The following is a 21,272-nucleotide window of genomic DNA, read 5'->3' as shown; positions in this document are numbered from 1 at the left end:
CAACAAAAAAAAAGAGAAAAAAAAAAAAGGCAAAAAATTTTGGTTATGACATCATGCACTTAAAAAAATTTTGAGCAAATCCAAAAAAGGTTCTGACAAAGTCAAAGTTTTGAAAAAAAAAAAAAAGAGACAAAAAAAAAACCAAAAAATTTTTTGAGATAAAAAACCTTTTTTCAAGTTCATTTTGTTAAAGAGTAGTCTTCAATTTAAGTGTTTATGCTTGAAATGACAAATGGCTATCTTTCATTATCCTTTCACAAAAATAAAAATTTATCTCTTATTACCCTTTTAAACCTGATTGAATTCTTTTAAAATAAATCCTGACTAAGGATCACCTTCCACTTTAGGGGCAAAAAGAAAAAAGGTGTTTGAAGGTTAAGAATGAGAATGTCTAATGGAATCTCATGTGATAGGGGCAAAAACCTAATATAAAAGTTCATAAAAGTTTTGAATCCACTCAGTAAAAGAATGCAAAAAAAAAAATGAAAGGAAAAAAAGAATAAAAGAAGAAAGAAATAAAGAAAGAAAGAAATGAATGGGTGGAAAACATAAAATAGAATATACCTTAGAGTGTATCCTTCTAATGAAAAATGATCCTTAGTTTCAAATACTCTTAAATACTTGTTTTGGGCCTTTCTATCCTTTTTTTTTGCAACCATAAACCTTAACCTACATTACAACCTTTGAAAAGTCTATATTGGATCAGGTATGAAAACTTAAACTTGAAGAGTTTTTCTTGAAAAAATGAACATGAATCTTTTAAGTTTCCTTTTTATTACCTAATCTCTTGTTTGAACGTTAAACCTTTTTGAAAAAAATTATTTTCCTCTTTTGGATTAGATTTGAATTCTCAAGTGCATGGTGTGTAAAAAAAAAAAGAAAGAGAAAAATAAAAATAAAAGTGGCTCTAGGGTGAAAACCCTAAAAAAGGCAATCTAGAGCCAACCTTGAAAAGTCACTCCTAATACTAAGTATGGTGGATGCTAAACAAAAGTAAAGCTAAATCTTTTTGAAAGATCTGAAATATCAAAGCCATAGAAGTCTGAGATGGGTTGATTATTCTCAAAAAACCCTTTAAAATCTTAAGCCCGTACAACTAATCTTGACATATATCAAAATGTCACATTTGGAGACTAAGAAAAATGTTGAATATGTTTGATTTTCAATGAATTCATGCTTTTAGAAAAGCTTATGTTTCATTTGTAAGCTTGCATGCCTCTTTCACTCTCTTCAAGGGTTGGAACCTTTTGAATAAACATCGCTATCTACAAAACTATTACATCCATTTGAAAAGAAAATCCTCACCTTTTTTTTTTTTGATAGGGATCGCCAAATTTTAAAAGAAAGAAATAAAATTTAAGCCCAGTTTATCTGGCCATTAATGAAGCTTTAAGCCCAGTTTATTTGGCCATCAATAAAGCTTTAAACCCAGTTTATCTGGTCTCAATGAAGTTTTAAGCCCAATTTTTCTAGCCATCAATGACATTTGAGCCCAGTTTATCTGGCCATTAATAAAATTTAAGCCTAGTTTATCTGGCCATCAATGAAGTTTTAAGCCCAGTTTATCGACCTCAAATGAAGTTTTAAGCTCAATTTAACTAGCCTTCAATAAAATTTAAGCCCAGTTTATTTGGTCCCAAAAGAAGTTTTAGAGTTTCAAGGTTCTATCCAGAATAAAAAAAATTCTCAATGCAAAACCTTTTGAAAGATCTTGCATTTACATTACTTGTATCATGAGAAAAACATTTGACCTAAAAAAAAAAAGATATTCAAATTTGCATCGCTCACCTGTGCATCATGAAAGGGATATTTGCATTTGCATCACTTACATCTATACCACAAGAAAGATATTCACATTTACATCACTTGCATTTGCACTTACACAAGATATTTGCATTCGCACCAAAAGAAAATTTGCATTTGCACCACCATGGCATCCACATCCTAAGAAAAGGTATTTTAGGAGCATTTACATGAAAAAAATATTGTCATTGTCAAATATAGTTGCATCAAGCATTCGCATTCTTGCATTTGCATTGAGATTTGTATTTTTATCAACATTTTCATTAGCATCATTTGATCAAGATAGACATTTGCATCATTAATTGCATTCATTAACTCTAATTGGGGAAAAGCCATTTTCAAATTTTTTTTTAAATTTTCAAAGTTCTATTGCCTCTGATTGAGAAGAGCATTTAAAGATCTTGATTTCTAAGATCTCCGGACATGATTTCGATTCACGGTATTATCCCAATCGATTCATTATTCTCGACATGCAGTGTTGTCCCAATCGATTCTCTAAGACCTCTGGGCATGATTTCGATTCGCGGTATTATCCCGATGATTCTTTAATTTCGACTTACGGTGTTGTTTCAATCGATTCTGTAAGATCTTCGGGCATGATTTCTAAGACCTCCGAGCATAATTTTGATTCGCGATGTTATCCCGATCGATTTTTTATTTCTCGACTTACAGTGTTGTCCCGATCGATTCATTATTTTCGACTTACGGTGTTGTCCCAATCGATTCTGTAAGACCTCTAAATATGATTTTGATTCACGGTGTTATCCCAATTGATTTTTTATTTCTCGACTTGCAGTGTTATCCCAATCAATTTATTATTCTCGAGTTGCGGTGTTGTCCTAATTGATTCTTTATTTCTCGACTTGCAGTGTTGCCCCGATCGATTTATTATTCTCGACTTATGGTGTTGTCATTCTGTAAGATCTTCTGGCATGATTTTTGTAAGACCTTCGAGCATGATTTTGATTCACGGTGTTGTCTCAATTGATTTTTTATTTCTCGATTCATGATGTTATCCCGATCGATTCTTTACTTCTCGACTCTCAATGTTGTCCCGATCATTTTTGTTTACGTCTTGATTGACGGTGTTGTCTCGATCATTTTTTTTATCATTTGACTTGTGGCTAAAAAAAAAAAAGAAAGAAAAACTTTTAAAAAATCCATGATTTGCTTTCGAATAAAATCATTATCTTTATCTTTGCCCTATTCCTGATTCTCAATAATGTGCAAAAAGGGATAGCTGTAAACACCGAATTTTATCCGGATCTACATTTTTTAAAAAATAATAATTTTTTTAAATAATAATAATAATAATAATAATAATAATAATAATATTGGTTTAATGATAACTAAAAAAAAAGACAAACAAAAAAATCCAAACAGAAGAAGAAACAAAATGGAAATGGTTGGTGCCAGCGAGTGTCGTACATGGCATCGTTGGCCACCCACGCCCTGCCAAGCTACCCCAGCCATCATACTACCCCTTTGTCCAATCCTTTCACTCCATCAGCACACGCTACCACCATTTTTAATCATATAAACACTCGATCTCCCTTCTTTCAGAGCTGGCTGGAACTCTCGGAGATCTCCTCACCAGAACACCAAAAAAAAAAAGCACCCTTACCAACAACCTCTCAAACAAAAAAAAAAAATCAAACACCCCCCAAATACCTAAACAGATCTAAGAAAATACCAAAAAAAAACAAAAAAAATTAAAACACAGTCCTCCTCGCAGAAAGGAACCCAGCGTCGAGTCACCTGCACTAAGAAAGATTATTTTATGTGTACAGATTATTTTCACAAATGTTGGCAACCCTCATGCTCTTGGACAGAAGCCACTGACTTTCCCTCGCCAAGTATAAGTTCTATTCATTTCAGTTTTCATCTGTTGGAAATATTCTGTGTTGCTCATTTATGTTGTATATAGTGTGTATTTAACCAACAAAATATGCTAATTGCAGGTGGTTGCTCTGTGCCAAGCTCCATTTCTGCCAGATGACCCTAATGTAGGACTGCTATTTCCTGCAGATGCAATTGCGAGAGCTAAACATTATCTTTCAATGACTTCTGGTGGTCTAGGTATATCATCGTCTTATTTATAGGAAAATAACAATCAAACCACCTGATATACTACCCTGCCATTTAATGACTCAAGTCTCGTTTTTGCAGTCTATATACTTGTTAATGTGCTAATTGAGTTTTTATCTTGCCATTTGTTTAAGTTATTCTTATGTTTTGCTAATATTATTATATTGAAAAAATACTTATGTTTTAGCACTTTCTTTGCTATGTATACCTTAGTTTTCAATTTTTAGTTACTACATTACAATTATGCTTATAACTGATTTAAAAACAGTTCCAGAGGGTTCTTAGAATTTAGAGGATTTGAATATGATCTACAAAATAAATAATATATGTTCACCATATAACTAGGTGCATATAGTGATTCGAGAGGTCTTCCTGGCATAAGGAAGGAGGTAGCTGAATTCATTGGAAGGCGTGATGGGTATCCTAGGTGATAATCTAGATGCTATCACTTATAGTATCACCTTCTTATGAAAGAATTCCCTTTTTGGTTTCCAAGTTGTAAGCTTAGTGGTTATTTGCTTCTTTTACCAATGGCAGCGATCCAGAACTCATATTTCTCACCGATGGTGCCAGCCAAGGTGTGATGCAAATCTTGAATTGTATTATCCGTGGTCAAGGGGATGGGGTAACATATTTTCCTCATCTATTTTGCTAAAACATGATTCCATCATCTATATCATATTTTCTTATCATCTTGGTTTATTGTCTCCTGGCTTATAGTTTAGAGATTTACCATGTTCCCAATGCACAATGCTGAAATGTTGTATTCTATTAAAAAATTTTGCATTGCCAGGTTTTGGTTCCTGTCCCGCAGTATCCACTTTACTCAGCTACAATATCTCTCTATGGTGGTTCCCTTGTTCCATAATACCTGGAAGAGACTGCAAACTGGGGGCTGGATGTTAATAATCTTCGTCAATCAGTTGCACAGGCTCGCTTTAAAGGGATAACTGTTAGTATACTTTTTCTTTTGCTTGTTTTTAAAGAATTTGAGAAATATGGTCTGAAACTACACAAACATCTTAGTTGGATTAATTGATTGATAAAAAAGAGGCCCGAATAAGAATCATAAGCATATATAATTTTTTTTACTATATTATCCCATTCTGCATGCTAAGCAGTTTCGGGACTTCAATTTTTGACTTATTTTGGCTGGCAGCATACATTTTTACCTCCCAAACTTATTTTGTCTACTCAACTCCTAAAAGCTCTTTGTTGCATTTTTATTCCATTTGGATTTAATACCTCAGTAGCTATCTTATTTTGGTATGAACTACTCTTTCCCTGATATATGCCATCTCCAACTGAATCTCTTTTATGTTTGTATATGACCAGGTAAGAGCAATGATAATTATTAACCCTGGCAACCCTACTGGTCAGTGTCTCAGTGAAGCTAATTTAAGAGAAATATTGAACTTCTGTTACCAAGAAAACTTAGTTTTACTTGGAGATGAGGTTTATCAACAGAATATATACCAGGATGAGCGCCCCTTTATCAGTGCTAGGAAGGTAGATGCTATTTTGCTGTTAGATCAAACTACACCTGAATCTTTGCATGGAGTTCTAACGTTTTTAATTGCATATTTTTCCTTGTACTACTGGAAGGTTTTGATGGATATGGGGCCACCCATAAGCAAGGAAGTCCAGCTCGTTTCTTTCCACACTGTGTCTAAAGGATATTGGGGTGAATGTGGGCAGCGGGGTGGATACTTTGAGATGACCAACATTCCTTCACGGGTTTGTGTTGTTTTAATTTGCCAAATGAGTTTCATGTTATTCAGTGGGAGCCAAGAATTTCTCCCAAACAGTATGTAATGTGAAAAAAATTTTAGCACCATTGCTGTTGAATTTTCATGGTAAAATGAAATCCAACTGAATTGGAATACATTATGACTCAAAGATCATGGGTCATATGGAAGAAGGTATTGCAAGTAATTATCCTAACTTTGATGTTATTGTCAAATGGGTAAATTTATTATGATTCTTACTATTTATGATTACAACTAAATTGCTTTACCATGTTACATATTCACATTCATACACTTTCTTCTTTTTATCATTGTTCTGACCTGACGTAGGTTGGAAATCAAACATAATATGGATTCTTGAACTGATGCTCAGTTCTGTTCTGCTTTCATGATCTTATATTACAGACAGTTGATGAGATCTACAAGATTGCATCAATATCACTCAGTCCAAATGTTCCTGCTCAGATATTTGTGAGTTGATGTCATTCTATTTTCTGAGATTTTTGGACCTTAATGTTTCTGCTCTAGTTGTGTAACAGTAAGATAAGTAAGCTGCTTCTTCTCTTTACAGATGGGGTTGATGGTCAACCCACTCAAACCTGGAGACATTTCATATGAGCAATATGTTAGGGAAAGGTATGCCTGCTAAGACAAAGTTTGCAATTTTCTTTCTGGTTAAATAAAAATGGAGGGCGCTTTTTCAGCTTTCTGATAGTCACGTTGAATAGATGCCTAGTGTTGATGCCTTTTTAACCATCTAAATTTGGTGTTAGAAACTGCTGAAAAAAAAGTTTTTCAGTCATTAGTAATATTGTACGGGGATAAATCCATAAAGTGATTTGAAATTGAGCTTTAGGATGTTAATTTCCACTATGAAATGACAGTAAACTTTCTTCTTTAGCTTTACTTAACAATGCCGTTTAAAACATGCAGCAAGGGAATCCTTGAATCATTGAGAAGAAGAGCAAGGATGATGACTGATGGATTTAACAGCTGCAAAAATGTGGTAATTTCACTGAAGGTAAATAGTTGTTCTCAACAGGTAATTTGAAATCTTTCTTTTTTGTGGTTCCTCCTCAGTACTTTCTTGTTGGTAACATACAGGTGCCATGTATTCTTTTCCTCAAATACGCTTGCCACCAAAAGCTATAGAAGCTGCCAACAAGGCAGGTAAAGTTCCAGATGTTTTCTATTGTCTCAAGTTGTTGGAAGCAACTGGCATCTCCACCGTCCCTGGTTCCGGATTTGGACAGAAAGAAGGGTACTTCTCCATTTATATTTCTTTTCCTTTTATTCATTACTCAAGAATTTTAATAATCATCTTTCCTTTTTTCCTATCAGTTGTTTACCCTTCTTAAGAATTTTTGTTCTTAAACAATGTTTCTTTGTATCTGTTTCCGTTGCTCATGTTAAAAATTTGCATCGATCAGTCTGGCTATTTGTTTTGATAATACTGTTGTAAAACAACTATGTTTAGGTGTAGCACCTGAGCTGATAGTTTAGTATTGCTAATAAGTTACACATTTCAGTGGAAATAGTCTGAAAACATAGGTCCCTTTGTCTGTTTCTAACAACTTAAGTGCCTGTCTAATTGTATGCTTTTTCTAAACAGGGTCTTCCACTTGAGAACAACAATTTTGCCTGCTGAGGAAGACATGCCTGAAATCATGTCAAGTTTCAAGAAATTCAATGACGAGTTCATGGAGCAATATGAAGATAATTGGAGTCACTCAAGAATGTGAAGCATGCTTTAAATTCCTTGATACTGTATTATATTAATTGGCTATTGCAAGCCACTCTACAAATGTGCAAACTTTATGTATGATCTCCTTTTTACTTGAGCTATACAAACTTCATGCTTTTGAAGATTAGCCATGCCACTTTATTTCCATTTTTTCTCTAATGACATCCCTCAAACAGTAGTAATCTTTGAACTCGGCTTCAATGAGCCTCTAGTATTATCTTGATAGATTTGAATGCAATTCTAGCTAATACGGGGTACAATTGGTCTTAAACCTGTCTGCCTGTTTCAGGACCTCTTGCCGGCTCAAATGAAAAACAGGATTTGCCAGAAAGCCATGACCATGCAAGCTCACGCTTGAGTATTTGTTCCCTTCCTGCGTCAAACTAATTGCAGTACTAAGTACTTATTGTGGATTGAAGTAGGAGGTCCACAACTCTGCTGTACTTTTCAATATGAACAACGTGCATCTTAATGGAAGAAATGGCAGTTGTTTTAACATATATTACCTTGGTATTTGGGACCTGGAATTGGAGTTTTAATCTCAGTTCAGTAGCATCAGACATTAGTGATCAAAAGAGGTAGATTCCTTAAGTACCCTTACAGAACCAGCTGTCAATCTCTTTGTTTCCCGGATGCCTCTGGCAGTACTTAACAAAGAGAAAAAAAAAATTTCTAAATTATGGGTTCTTCTGCCTTCAATCTGATGTAATTAGATGTGAGCAAACGATTAATTTGATTAATTCAATTGTAAAAACTGAAAAACTATATTAACGGACTTAATTTATACAAAAATAATCAATCAATTAAAGGATTAAAAATCGAACCGACTTTAGTTGGTCAGTTTAGTTTATTTTTGTTCAATTTGCAAAGACTTAACAACATTAAAAACAACAAATTAGCAAACCGCCATGCTTTCATCTCCAAAAATAATAGCATCTTATTCAATAACTAACATCCATAAGAAAAATATCGAAAGATTTGAAAATGACAACGACTAAAATACACTAAACAAATCGCAAATCCAAAATTATCAACAACAAGTTAAAAAATATATAAACAAATAACATCTACGTACAAGTTAAAAAAGCAAATACAACTAAAATATATTCAAAGTTTTATCATTTTTCCTAAGATATGTTTAAAATTTCACATCCAGGAAAAAAATTTTAACCTTTACCTTAAAAAAATGAGTTGTAGCTAAGTAGAAACAAAAGCATAATCAAACAAAGGATAAGCATTTTCTAAGAACCAATCAGAAAGAAAACTAGAAAAAAAAAATCTTAACAGTTTTGGCATTAGTGAAGTATTAGGAGAGCTAAGTGTAGATTAGTGAAAAGAAAGTACAAACCTTGAAAATTATAAGGACAAAGGTTGAGGTGCATTGGAGCTTGACTCTCGAGGAAGGGAGAGATAATGAAAGAGAAAAAGAGCTTAAGCAATAGCAAGAGTCCACAGATATGTGAGGAAGATAAACAGAACAAAAGGGTATTGTCGGGATTTTAGATTTTAAGGTTTCATAAATGGGTTTTTGGTAAGGGTAAATGGATATTTTATTAAATATTTAATTATTAAGAGTCGGTTTTTTTTGTTAATTCGGTTTGTAAGATTCAAAATTATAAATCGACAGATTAAACCGTTCCCTAAATCGACTAAACCGACAAAATTAAATTAAATTAATTTAATGATTGATTTTAAATTGATTTAGTCGGTTTAAACCAATTAATGCTTAGTTTTTGTTTAAAAAAAAGATGTCTTTAAGATAAAAACATAATTTCATTAAAAGATTATTTTTTTAAGATAAAAATATAATTTTTGTTAAAAATATAAAAAAATTAAATGCAAAATATTTTATTTAATACTATTATCAATAAAATTTAAAATAAATTATTTAATATTATTACACATGATATATTTTTTTGGAGGAGGAGGAGGGAGTTTTGTCACCCCTTCGACTCCACTTCGCCTTTATTACAAAGGTTGATCTGTGTATTTATTTTATGTAAAATTAATTAACGTTAAAATAATAATTAAAATTATATTTATTAAAAATACAAAAATAACTTTTTAGAAATTATTTAATTTTAACAAAGATAACATATTATTTATATATTACATGTTATTCGCATATTAATATTATAAATTTAGTGTGTTTTTTTACATGTTATTTAAAATAATACAATAAAAAATTATATTAATTAATTTTTTTTTTTAATCAAACATAAAAATTTTATATTTTCTAAATCAACAAAACTCAAAATCACTTGATATCCGTCAATATCAATTTTTCCTTAAATCATTTTTCTTCTACAAATTTAAAAATTCATGAACGAAACGCCCTGACAATAAATGGAATCGTGGACGACTCAGCAATTGGCATATTAATGTTTTGTTTTTAAAGTGGCCACCACCCATTGATTGTATTTTTATCGTGTTTTGGCTAGCTCTGGCTGGCGTAAGGCGGTGACCGGTGATCTCAGCAGCTAAAAATTGTACATTTTTGTTTCTTTCTTTCCCCTTTTCCGGCCATTCCCCCCAAGAGTTGCCGACGGGGTTCTCCAAACAAATCACCGCCAAGCATATTGTTTAGGTGACGGTAGTTTGGCTTCAATTTATGTCACTTTTACGATTTTTTAATAATTAAGATTGTTAAGAATCAAATTTTATTATTAAAATTAAAATTTTAATATTCTATAACAATTCACCTCATCTTTAGCTTATTTTTTTTCGACATTTTACCGACGAAAGATTTCCTGTTTGGAGTTTCTGCAAAAGTTACATTTTTTTAATGTGAAATAAATATTACTTGTAGTAATTAATAATAATAATTATTATTCTTTATTTATTCAAAGCTATATTTTGAGGGCTGTAATTAATTTTCACTCAAGTTATTTTTATATTTTATATGTTTAATACATATAAAATATAAGAATAAATTAGAATTATTTAAGCTTAATCTAAATTTTAATTAGGCTTTACATACACAAAGCATTTTTGTTTGAATTTTCTCTCTTTCAAATATATTTGATAATATTAAATAAGATATGATTATATGATATAAAAAAATAAAAATGATACAATTTAAAATTTTAATAAAAATTATAAATAAATTTTAAAAATTTTAAAAAATATATTTTATATTGAACTTATTTAATTATAATATGATGAATTTTATATTTTATATGTATTAAACATAAAATAAACAAATATAAATTCAAGAATAATCAGATATACCAAAATTTTTAACATCATCAAAGAAAGAAAAAGAATAAGCCTCCTTCTGAAAAAGCCTGGTTGATGAATTAGGCTTTTACAATTAGTTTTTTTTGTATTTAACAAGAAAGGAAAATATTACAAACAAGGAGGAAAAAACTGGGAATCAGATACTGAAGATTTGCAAAGGAATAGTCAAAGCATAAGCTGGGAAACTATTGGGGATCCCCATGTCTGCCACCACCAAAATTTGTCGCCAAAATCCAAGTCAATCCCCAATCCTTCTTTTTTATTGATTCATATTTCTTTTCTCCGAAGGCTGCCTGAGGTCAGCTACTTTCACGGGAAACTTATAGAAGTAGTTTTTTCCTGCTTATGTCAGTTTCCTCGGGTTCTCTTTTGATCTCTCTCTCCCTGATTGATTGACATAAACACAACATTTAAAGTTGCCTCCTCCCAATTGCTTCTTGCTTTCGATTACTGGCATTATTATTATTATTTTGTTTATTTAAAGCCCTTTGCATTTAGCTGCAAACGTTTTTGTTTCTCACGTGCTCATCTTTCTTTCTTTCTTGCTAACCAAAAGCCCTTACTCCACCACTTTCCTTCTGCTTTCCTTTTGATTCCCCTCCATAAAAGGGCAAAGAAAAGAACAAAACCCGTCTTTATTCTTTCTTCTTTATTCCCTTAATCAGTTATTCCATTGTTCCTTCCTGGCTATAACTATAATTATATATAGTTGTAAGTTTTGGGGTTGGGTTTTTGATCCAAGGATATGGGGGTTTCAGGGAAGCCTCAAGTGGATGGGGGGTTAGAATCCGAAGGCCAAAAATGGGTTTTAGCTGGGGTTTCTTTACGAGCTCCATTGAAGCCTATATACACAAATCCGGTGGAGAAAGATAAAGAAAGTGATGATGAACAAGGAGACGAATCGCGTTCGACGACACCAAGGGGAGAAGAAGCTAAAATTCCAACCATATTGACTTGTCCACCTGCTCCAAGGAAGCGAAAACCCTCTTTGAAATTTAACTATGGAAGTGTTAGAGAATTCTTTACTCCTCCGGACTTGGAGAGTGTCTTTAAAAGCCATGTTGATTCATCAACCAAGCTTGGGGGAAATTGCTTGAAAGCTTAAGCTTTTGCATGCCCACCTCTTGTCATCTACTTATCATTTTTTTTGTACTGATCTGACTTTTCCTTTTTTTTCTTCTGCTTTAGGGTATTTTAATTGTATGATAGTGATCAGTAGAAGTTTATGTACAGGAGAATGAGTTCGTTTTTGTGCTTCACCTAACTACCTTCTTAATGTAGTAAAATGCGGTGGTAGATTTTCTGTTTCCTTTCATGTTTCTGTATTTGTAGTATTTCTTTCTAGCTTCTCTGTGTTGCATATATATATATATATATATATATATCACTCAGAAGTACTGGAATAGAGAAATTTTAAAGCATCCATATTTCAGTTTAGTGATGGTGAGGATCTGGGTTTTCTTCCAGTTTATAGATATGGTTTTTTATCCTTCTTCTCTTGCTGTTGTGGCTGTTGCTACTCTCTTTTTGTTTGAAACTATACTGGCTAGGGCCTAGTTTCATGTTCATGTTCATGCGTGGGTGACACATACATGTCAACATCTATGTTATACTAAAAGTTGTCAAACGCAAAGTAAAGATAAATCCTTTTCAAGATTGGGTGAGGAAGATGCTACACGGATCCTTCACACCAGCTGATCGACTGAGATAAGTCCCCACAAAACGCTTAGCCCAAGACCCACTGCCCTTTCTGGGTTTCTCTGCCATCATCCTCTCTTTAAACTTTTAAGCTTAGTTTTTCACTGTCCCACAAACATGACCCCCCACGTACCTCAGACTCTTATGATAGTGGGAAGGTTTTTAAAATGCTTTTGTGATAAGCAAAAAGGGAGAAACACATGTGGAAAGACTTGGATTAGAATCCTATGCAGTCTTTGAGAGGACCATATATGTTTAACTCTTCCAACTCCTCAAGTTCTGCACCCAATAATTGACAATGTCACTTGTATTACTATATGTATTTAGTTTTTTAATTAAGACAATGAAAACGGAATGTTTATTAACAAAAAAAAAAAGAAGAAAAAACAATGTTAATCCATTTGTTTCTAACTGAAGAATGTGCAGCATCCAAGTCCAAGCTAGCCATGGTTAAAAAAAGGTAACAAGGGAGACTAATCTGAAGTTCATTTTTTGTACACTTAAACAAAGCTTTCTCGGGATCAGAGCTCTGATATTGAAGCAATAATGTTTCAACACGTCTAACAAAGGCTGCAAATCTCTTTTGCCTCTCTCTCTCTCTCTCTCTCTCTCTCTATTGAAATCATTTTGGATTGCATTCATTATTCACTGAAGTCTCTGGCCCTGCTTAGAGGTGTTATTGGAGACCACATGCAGAGCTTATATTGTATTTTCAGCAATGTATCCGGGTAATGTAGTGGCTAATTTGTCATCGAGTGTTAAATTTTTTAAGTAATAATTTTTTTAGGATTTAAGATTATTAAAATTTAAACTTTAATCATTAAAATTAAAATGTTAATATTTTATCAATAGATTAAATTTTTAGTAATAATCCTTTTTTCTTGAGTCTGTTTTTCACTTGTATCATTGAAGGAGACAAGGGTGCAATGGGGTAAATCATGCAAGAACATGCTGGAGGATCACTGTGATATTATTTAAAAGACCACATTAAATTTTGCATATTTACTTACGCTCCATATTCACCGGCTGGACCCTCTCAAACGGAACCTTATCTAAAGTAAATTTTTGCTTCATACACTGATGAGAATAAATAAAATTTGATCAAATGAGTTGCTGTATTAAACACTTTATTTGATACTTTGCATTTGGTATTATATTTTAATAAAATAAAAAGAGAAAAAAATAAAGGAACAATGCAAATGATGACGGAATATTCTTTATCTAGTCCTATAGATAATTTTGCATTTTGCAGATGCAACTTGGCTAGCTATTACTGAAATCTCAGTGCTAGCTTAAAGAGAGAGAAATTTGAACCCATATCTCTACAGGCGATGTACATCACGTGATATCCACAAGAACATTCAACAAATCTTGCCCGAATTCAATACCTTTGGCACTTTTGTTACAGGATTTTATTAAAACCTGTATGTAACAGAGATTTATAGAATCAGTTCCAAATTAATACTCCATAAATACTAAAAAGCCTTTAAATCCAAAACCTTTCTATGCGGCCGTTCGATCTCTTAAAGAAAATGACAACACTTGGCTAGATGTGGTTTAATTGCAAGGTTGTCAGGGCAGGGAGGGACTTTGATTAAAATTGATTGCAATTATAGGAGCTTAGAAGTTTATAACTAGTTGTTTTCCAATGGCAACCAACGTGATTTGTTTGGTTTTGTGGGGGCCATGAGCAAATAAAAAGAATTGGGAGAGTGAGATGAAATAATTGGAATGTGTACTTGGTAAGTAGAAAAGAACAATCGCTTCCTTCAGTCAAGTTCCATGGGGGAAGACCGACAAGCCTTGTGGGTTACCTAGCAAAAACATCATGTGGGGATCATGTGGGGGAGGGCGTGGCAGCAGAAGCAAGCCACCACCGGCAATTTTGACCAGTAAACAAAACCTGGGGTCAAAGGTTTTAGGTAGGTTTTTAATTGAATGGACCCTTTGGCTGACTGATCATCATGAATATTAACGCTGGCCTGAATTCGACATGCCATAAGATCACCTGCCGCCCAATTGAATTAACTTCTTTTTTTTAATATATATATATATTTATTGATTCAATTAGGTAATTTTCGTCTTTTTGATCAAAAAATTTTAGATTAAAGTTTTATGATAATCATTTATTAAAATTATTTTAAATATATAATTTATAATTATTTATCTAAAATTATTAAATATAACACATTTTATTATAATTTAAAAAATTAAATAATATATTTACATCAAATTTTATATCAAATATATATATATTAATGCAGTGTTCTGACAAGTGAATTGACAATTCCACAAATGATTATGACTGCTATATGTTTATCAATTACGATCGATTGAAAAACATGTGTTTGAGATTGCTACAATAGCTTATATTGTTTGTATTGGCTTTACTAAAAGATCTATTAGTGCAAAAAAAAAAAAAATTCGGGTTCCCTGTGAATCCTTATTCATAAGGAGAGGAGCTGGCCCGCCTTATTGCAAAGATAATAACATATGAATACGATGAAAGGTAGTGGTCTATGAATCTATGATGATAGGTGGATAGATAAATATTATGTCATTTCACTGAATATTTTTTTAAGAGGCTTTAAATGGTTGCCCAAGTTAAGCATCTAAATTAATTAAAATGTTCTATGAATAATTTATTAATAAATTTTTATTTATTTATTAAATTTAATAAATTATTATAAATAATATTTTAATATTCATAAATTAAATGAATAAATCATAAATATATTAAAATTCATGCTTATTCAATTCATTTGCATCTCTAACTCTCATGAATAAGCACAAAATTAAAGATCCAAGTAATACTTTGGAGTGAGTTCCAACATCACTGCCCATGAATATTATCGCAACTCTAGTCTTGTATATCTTCACCAAGTTTCCAAAATGAAAGAATAATTTCTAAAACCAAGTCACTTTAAGGGATACTGGGGTCCCAACAATTAGGATTTAGGACAACCTTAGTGGTTCGTACAGTCCACACTCGAATGACTCCAGCTGATGAAACAAAAATCCAAAACGTCGACCTTCCACCACAATACTCTGGTGTAAAGCCAGTTGAAAAGAAAATAAATGATAAAAAAGGAAAAAGAAAATAAAAATCTCTACTCACCGCATATTCTCAGTGATAGCCAATCAGAAAAAGCAAGGCACGAATCTTATTCTTGTTACAAAACAATTCTGATGCGTGGAAAATGGAGATTTTCTAATTTAGAAAGCCATTTATCCTAACTCCAGTGCATCAACTTCATTTTTGTTTCTAAGCCTAAATTTATTAAAGCAACCATAAGATTACAAAGTAAGTTCGGACTAGGGTTGGCATCGGGTCGAGTTCGGAGCGGGTTTTGCTCGCCCCGAACCCGACCCGACTTTATCATCAATAAACCCGACCCCCGACCTGACCCGAATTTTTTTTATTTTTTTATACCCGACCCGACCCGAATCCGATATTATATAATTTGTACCCGACCCGATCCGACCCGAAATTAATAAAAATATTATTTTTTAAATATAAATATTTAAAAATATCATTATATAAATATATATATAAATAAATAATTAAAAAATTAATTAAAAAATAATTTTTTAAATAATATCGGGTCGGATAGGGTCGGGTATGCCTAAAATCGGACCCCGACTATTTCCTAACATTACCCGACCCGACCCGAAACCGAAATTCAAAAAAAAAAACCCGACCTTATAGGGTCGGGTCGGGTCGAAACTCGTCGGGGTCGGGTTGAATTCCCATCCCTAGTTCAGACTGACAAAGACACAACCCAAAGTACTAATATAAACCCATTTGAATATAAAAAATCACCTAAATGTTAATCAAAGAAGTATACCCTACCAGCTCTCAAAGATAGTTAAGACTCGTCAAGATACATAACAAGAATCCAAAATTTGACCAACTATGAAAGAGTCCACCACACTTAAGTTTTAAAGGAAAACATAAAAAGCTAATCATGGAAAGTAAGAAAAAAGATATACTTATGAATTCGGAGATAGATGACAAGTAACGACCAGTCAATGATAGCATCAACCACACCATCATAAGATACAAAACCATCATGTGACAGCTATCGAACACTAACTGTTAGCATTATCATCTAGGTCCTTCCGTTCTATTTCCATCAAATTGTCAATAAAAGTTTTTTTGTCACCATTAAATGAAAACCAAAGACGTGTCCCAGTCTTCTAAGATTTGGTAGCCTCTTCTCTATGAAAAAAATTTATCCGCCGAATATCATTATCCGAAATGCTATAATATCTTCACAATTAACACTATACTTTTCATCTTCCTTTTTTTAATTCGCTCTCGTCATTTTGAACAAATTCCTCGTCTTGCTCCATGTCAACTTCCTTACCTAAATTCATAGAGTTTGAGGTCATCCGATCTTTTAATAACTTCTTGTCCTTGATTACCCCCTCACCAATACCATATTCAACTATTTCTAGACAACAACCAATGTTGTTAGGTTCTCTTACTGACTTCATAAGAATTTGGAACCGTAAAAAAATATTTATTTACTGTTAGTTGTAATCTTATAATCTGTATATTTATATTTGTATATCTAAAATTAAGTATTTATATCCCTAAAATTAAGAAAGATTTAGTTTCTTAGTTTAACCCCTAGTTAGTTATATATAAATCTAAGATTCTTGTATAATTCAAAATAAACAGTTTTTCAATATACATTCAGTTTCCACATGGTATCAGAGCTTTAGGCTCTTCTTGAAAAGTAAAATTTTCAGCCTTCATTATTGACTTTTTTAGGCTTTCATTGTCGAATCCTGTTTAGACCTTTATTGTCGAACTCTTTCAAAGAAAGATATCATTATCACCCAATTTGAGAAAATGTTAACTGGAAAAATCACTAGAGTACTACATATATCTCAGAAACAAAAAGAGTTCAATAGGGAAGAGATTGAAAAGTTGAAAAACTTATTGAAAATCTTTAAAAAGCCTACTATGGTATGTTCTTTGGGCAAAGTTTTTAGTTCAGGTAAAGCTTCCGGTTCTTATGGATTAAATGTCACGGCTAAGCCTATTACGAGTTCTTGGGTCATTGACTCAGGAGCCACAGACCACATGACACATTTCTCACAAAAGTTTAGTACATATAACCTGTGTCCTAGTAATAAGAAAATTATTATTGTTGATGGTTCACTTACCATAGTGGCATGATTAGGAGATGTTCAAGTTAATCCTTCGTTTGTTCTAAAAAATGTTCTTCATGTTCATGGATTGTCTACTAATCTGATATCTATATAAAAACTTACCAGAGATATGAATTGCAAAGTAACTTTTTATCGCTTTTATTGTGAATTTCAGGATCAGGGTTCGGAGAAGATGATTAGATTTGCTAAGGAGAATGATGGACTATACTATCTTGAGACATCAAATAACAGAAGTAGTATAAAAACTAGTTTACCTTTGTCATTTTTTTTTTGAAAAATCTTTCAATAAAGACAAAATCTGGCTTTATCATTTTTGTCTTGGACATCCTTCTTTTGGAACCTTTAGAAACATGTTTCCTTTTTTGTTCAAAGAATTAAATATTGAAGATTTTCTTTGTGATATTTACGAATTTGCAAAACATAGATGTGTGTCTTTTTCAATCAGTAACAAAAGAAGTTTTACTCCCTTTTACTTGATTCATAGTGACATTTGGGGTCCCTTTACAATTTTTAATATTTTTGGTACGAGATGGTTTATTTTATTCATAGATGATTGTACTAAGATCTCTTGAATTTTTTTACTTAAATCCAAATCAGATGTGAATAGTATATTTTTAAGCTTTCAAAACATGATCCAAAATCAATTTAGAGTAAGAATCAAGAGATTTAGGTCTGATAATACAAGAGATTACTTCAACCAGAGTCTATCCACCTATTTCCAAAAAAAAGAGATTATCCATGAGTCATCTTGTGTTAATACTCCACAACAGAATAGAATGACAGAGAGAAAAAATAGCCATTTACTAGCCACAACCCGAGCCTTTCTTTTTCAAGCAAATGTACCTAAATCTTATTGGGAAAAAGTTATTCTCACTATCACACACATTATAAATAGGTTACCTTCAAGAGTTTTGAGATTTAAAACTCTTATAGAACTACTCTCACAATTTTATCTCAACCTCAATACCACAAATAATCTCACACCTAAGATATTTGGTTGTACATCATTTGTTCATGTTCACAGTCATAACAGGGGAAAGTTAGATCCAAGAGCGATTAAGTGTATTTTTATGGGATATTCTTCTACTTAAAAAAGATATAAGTGTTATCATCCTCTTACCAAAAAAATTTATGTGTCTGTAGATGTCACTTTTGAAGAAAATAAATTATTTTTTACTCAACCTTATCTTCAGAAGGAGACTTCATTCATGGAAGATAAGGATAAAGACTTCTTTTTGCTTGATTTACCTCTTTCTTCAACATTACACCCATTAATTCTTTTGAGTCGAAACCTGTTTCTACTGAAACCAAGTCAAACACTGAATTTGAGTCTGAACCCATTTCAAATACAAAAAATGTGACAAAGGATAATATTATTCTTGATTTTATGAAGGAATTACATGTGTATTCAAGAAGAAAAGTTTTAGATCTTGAATCAGTGTCAGTTCAAAAACCTGATCTTAACTTGGAAAATGAGGTAACTACAGTTTTTAACTATGTTTCTCAAAATGAGCATGAATCTCCTAAAACTATAACTAGTGATTATGATTTGCCTATTGCCATTAGGAAAAGAATCAGAGAATGTACCAAGCATCCACTATATCCAATATCTAATTTTGTGTCATTTAAAAAATTCTCACAATCCCATAAAAATTTTCTTGTGAGCCTAAACACTATTTTTGTTTCAACTACATTATCCGAGGTATTATCTAGTGAGAAATGAAGGCAAGCCATGAAAATAAAAATGGAGGCCTTAGAGAAAAATCAGACATGACAACTGATAGAGTTGCCTAAAAAAAAAAATTCAATGAGGTGTAAATAAGTTTTCACTGTAAAATATAAGGCAGATGGTACTGTTGAAAGGTATAAAGCCAAGTTAGTGGTTAAGGGCTACACTCAAACCTATGAAATGGATTACCAAAAAACTTTTGCTTCAGTTACTAAGATGAATACAGTTAGGATTTTGTTATCATTGACTACAAATTACAATTGATAGCTTTAACAATTTGATGTAAAGAATGCTTTTTTACATGGTGATTTGAAAGAAGAAATATATATGAAGGTTCCACCGAGATTTAGAGGTCATCTAGAAGTAAACAAAGTATGCATGCTAAAAAAGGTTTATATAGCCTTAAACAGTCTCCTAGAGCTTGGTTCGAGAGATTTGCCAAAGTGATGCTAGCAATGAGATATAAACAAAGTCAAAGAGATCACACATTATTTATCAAGCACTCTGATTCAGGGAGAGTCACAGTTCTATTAGTGTATGTTGATGATATAATTGTAACTGAAGATGATGAAAAAGAGAGAAAATCTCTAAAACAGTGTTTGGTTAGAGAATTTGAGATAAAAGAGCTAGGGAGATTGAAGTACTTCCTAAGAATTGAAGTAGCTCACTCACGACATGGTATTTTTATCTCACAATAGAAATATGTGATGGATCTTCTGAAGAAAACTGGAAAGCTTACAAGTAAACCTGTAAATACCCCTATAGATCCTAATCATAAAATTAGAGAAGCTAATGAAGATGCTGCTATAAATAGAGAGATATACCAAAGATTAGTTAGAAGACTCATTTATCTCTCACATACTAGACCTGATATAGCATATGCTGTGAGTGTGGTAAGTCAATTTATGCATAGTATTAAAGAAGTGCACCTACAGGCTGTCTATCGTATATTGTACTATTTGAAAGCCAATCCTGGAAAAGATATCTTATTAAAAAAAAAATTCAGGGTTAGTTATAGAAGCATATACAGATGCTGATTATACAAGTTTAGTAACTGATAGAAGATCCACCTCAGGCTACTGCACTTTCTTAAGTGGTAATCTTATGACTTGGAGGAGTAAAAAACAGAATGTGGTGGTAAGATCAAGTGCTGAAGTAGAGTTCAGAGCAATGGCTCAAGGAATTTGTGAACTACTATGGTTAAAGATTATCCTAGAAGACTTGAAGATCAAGTGGGATGGACCAATGAGCCTCTACTGTGATAACAAGTTTGCAATAAGCATTGTACACAATCTTGTGCAACATGACAGAACAAAACACATTGAAGTAGACCGATATTTCATAAAGGAAAAACTAGACAGTAGGTTGATTTGTACACCTTATGTATCAACCAAAGGTCAACTTGCAGATGTGTTGACTAAAAGTCTCAGCAGTGCAACATTTCAAGAAATTATTTTCAAGCTGAGAATGAAAAATACCTATTCATCAGCTTGAGAAAGAGTGTGAGAAAACACTTATTTACAGCTGGTTGTAATCTTGTAATATGTATATTTTTATCTCTAGAATTAAGTATTTATATCCCTAGAATTAAGGAAGATTTAGTTTCCTAGTTTAACTCCTAGTTAGTTATATATAAACCTAAGATTCTTGTATAATTCAAAATAAGTAATTTTTCAATATACATTTAGTTTCTACAAGAACCACATTACAATCATCATAGCTTCTTTTGATAGATTTACAATTGATAATTACACCTTTATTATATATTCACCATAGGATTAAGGCTCCAATTATTTTCTTGCATTGGACCAATATTAGAAATATCCAAAGATCTTGCACCACTCAAAGATTGCGTATTGTCAAGCGAAAGGCAAGCTTGTACGATTTATCCCCCGACTCCTAGGCCTAATCATGGTTTGCCACCTTTGTTGAATGATCCTCATGTGACAGCTCCTTCTTGCTGTTTTGCATGCTCCATTTTGAATTCTCTAAGAGATAAGTTTTTAGAATCTCTTCTAGATTGATTTTGATAACTAAA

The 21,272-nt window shown here is 32.4% G+C and overlaps 2 pseudogenes across 2 annotated transcripts; both read left to right on the top strand.

Moving 5' to 3' along the window:
- Positions 1–3,663: 3,663 nt before the first annotated feature.
- Positions 3,664–7,528, top strand: LOC111281527 (glutamate--glyoxylate aminotransferase 2-like; annotated as a pseudogene). The gene is made up of 11 exons (XR_016342134.1): positions 3,664–3,882; positions 4,237–4,318; positions 4,429–4,516; positions 4,685–4,843; positions 5,227–5,400; positions 5,497–5,628; positions 6,045–6,110; positions 6,211–6,275; positions 6,573–6,660; positions 6,744–6,900; positions 7,252–7,528. The product of XR_016342134.1 is annotated as a glutamate--glyoxylate aminotransferase 2-like (transcript).
- A 3,198-nt stretch (positions 7,529–10,726) lies between these two features.
- On the top strand, positions 10,727–12,060 carry LOC111282655 (cyclin-dependent protein kinase inhibitor SMR6 pseudogene; annotated as a pseudogene). The gene has a single exon (XR_016342460.1). The product of XR_016342460.1 is annotated as a cyclin-dependent protein kinase inhibitor SMR6 pseudogene (transcript).
- Positions 12,061–21,272: the final 9,212 nt, after the last annotated feature.

Source organism: Durio zibethinus, chromosome 5 (assembly GCF_047325235.1).
Source record: "Durio zibethinus cultivar Kanyao isolate XHJ-2024 chromosome 5, ASM4732523v1, whole genome shotgun sequence".
Taxonomy (NCBI): domain Eukaryota; kingdom Viridiplantae; phylum Streptophyta; class Magnoliopsida; order Malvales; family Malvaceae; genus Durio; species Durio zibethinus.
The sequence above is the reverse complement of the archived record's forward strand: the minus strand, read 5'-3'. Positions and strand labels throughout refer to the sequence as shown.